The sequence below is a fragment of the Schistocerca americana genome, unplaced genomic scaffold, assembly GCF_021461395.2.
Source record: "Schistocerca americana isolate TAMUIC-IGC-003095 unplaced genomic scaffold, iqSchAmer2.1 HiC_scaffold_1070, whole genome shotgun sequence".
NCBI classification, from domain to species: Eukaryota; Metazoa; Arthropoda; class Insecta; order Orthoptera; family Acrididae; genus Schistocerca; species Schistocerca americana.
The window spans coordinates 40,001-42,591 of NW_025725124.1; positions in this window are offsets into that span (position 1 = coordinate 40,001).

Consider the following 2,591-nt stretch of genomic DNA (forward strand, 5'->3'; position numbering starts at 1 on the left):
CCTAACCCGTATTGTGCCTTAACCTAACCCGTATTGTGCCTTAACCTAACCCGTATTGTGCCTTAACCTAACCCGTATTGCGCCTTAACCTAACCCGTATTGCGCCTTAACCTAACCCGTATTGCGCCTTAACCTAACCCGTATTGCGCCTTAACCTAACCCGTATTGCGCCTTAACCTAACCTATATTGCGCCTTAACCTAACCTATATTGCGCCTTAACCTAACCTATATTGCGCCTTAACGTAACCCGCGTTGCGCCTTAACGTAACCCGCGTTGCGCCTTAACGTAACCCGCGTTGCGCCTTAACGTAACCCGCGTTGCGCCTTAACCTAACCCGCGTTGCGCCTTAACCTAACCCGCGTTGCGCCTTAACCTAACCCGCGTTGCGCCTTAACCTAACCCGCGTTGCGCCTTAACCTAACCCGCGTTGCGCCTTAACCTAACCCGCGTTGCGCCTTAACCTAACCCGCGTTGCGCCTTAACCCAACCCGCGTTGGGCCTTAACCCAACCCGCGTTGGGCCTTAACCCAACACACGTTGGGCCTTAACCCAACACACGTTGGGCCTTAACCCAACACACGTTGGGCCTTAACCCAACACACGTTGGGCCTTAACCCAACACACGTTGGGCCTTAACCCAACACACGTTGGGCCTTAACCCAACACACGTTGGGCCTTAACCCAACACACGTTGGGCCTTAACCCAACACACGTTGGGCCTTAACCCAACACACGTTGGGCCTTAACCCAACACACGTTGGGCCTTAACCCAACACACGTTGGGCCTTAACCCAACACACGTTGGGCCTTAACCCAACACACGTTGGGCCTTAACCCAACACACGTTGGGCCTTAACCCAACACACGTTGGGCCTTAACCCAACACACGTTGGGCCTTAACCCAACACACGTTGGGCCTTAACCCAACACACGTTGGGCCTTAACCCAACACACGTTGGGCCTTAACCCAACACACGTTGGGCCTTAACCCAACACACGTTGGGCCTTAACCCAACACACGTTGGGCCTTAACCCAACACACGTTGGGCCTTAACCCAACACACGTTGGGCCTTAACCTGCTCTGTAATTGTCATACGACGCGTTAAATTAGTGTAGTGTTGCCTAACTGCAACCCCCGCAATATAGTTTGCTACCCGCACTGCCCGGTCCCCAGAGTATCGCTTCATGTTAAACACCTTGCAGCTATACACTGTAATGCGGATGGCAGCAGGACGTACATGCTCAATGCCCTTCGCAGTTGTTCATTGGCATTCGCATGGCGAAGCACAGCCTACGTTGTGGTACGGCTTGTGTCAACTGTCCGCTGATGTTGTACGTCCAAATCACACACTGTACTGCACATTGGTCCTCATGTACTGAATGATACATCGTGGTACATGTGTGACCGTACCACGACTGCGCCAACAACGGCGAACCATACGGTCCAAATATTGTGCACTCAGCTACGTGTCGTCTCCCTATAAGAGCTGGATTGCAGTATGGTATGCCGTGGATGGCGATCAGCATGAGCCGTCTGTTGATGTAGTGGCGCGTGTTGTCAGACGTAGTCGTCTCTTCTCACTCACCGTGATAGCATGGTGCACTGCGTTCCACATCTGCGACATGCGACAGAGGCCGGTTGACAGTCGTTCGCGCAATGGACATCGCATACGTACGGGGGCCACCTTCCACGTGTTCGCGAAGCGTGCACATGTTGTTGCGTGTATGTGGGCAGACATAGTGTGTCGTGACACCTGACACAGGCATGCAACAATCGTTGAATTTGCAAATGGCGATGGACGTCTACGTTTGCTGGTGACGTTACGCAAATGAACAACTGGTAAACCGTTGTGGTGCGGTTGTTCTCGCTAGAGGTGAATCAGTGATGGCGACGATCGGTTGAGCTACCAACCGGTTGTTTCAGCGATACCCACCATGCCCACGAACGTGAATGGCATGTGGGTGTGAAGCGATACGCGGCGGTGGCTGGGTGGGACCGTCCCCGGCCGGTGAGGGGGGGCCTCCCGGCGTGCTGGCCGCGCGGTGCGTGGGCGCACGCGCTACAGCCGGCTGGTGGGGGCGGCCAGTGGCAGGCGCGCCGGCCGACGGAGGCGGCAGGCGGCGCAGCTGCGCGCCGGCGCACCCTGCACGCGGCGCCGTGCGGCCAAAGTAGGTCCTCGCGGGCCCGGTGCGAAGCGCGGTGGACATCTGCAGTGTGCTGGTCCGATTGAGGACTGTGTGCGCTGAGGATGCGCCGCCGCCCGGCGCTCGGCGCCGCGACGCCGTCTGCTGCTCGGTCGCCTCTGCGGTTCTCGCAGGTGGTTTGTATCGCAGCTGTGCGGACGTGTTGGCGCGTTCGCTTCGGCACCCAAGTGGGGCTTTTGTCCTTCTGTGGCGCTGGCGTTGGAGCTGCCGGCCACCGTAGGTGGCGCGTGTTGTCTCCCGCCGGCAATGCCACGACAGCACGCTCCCGGGCCTCTGTCGGCAGCGGCAAGCTCAGTTGGGAGCACGGGTGGTCGCACCTAAAGCGTCTACTCGCCAAACTCCGGGCGATTGCGCCTCTCTCGAACCCGACCAAGTACTTAGGA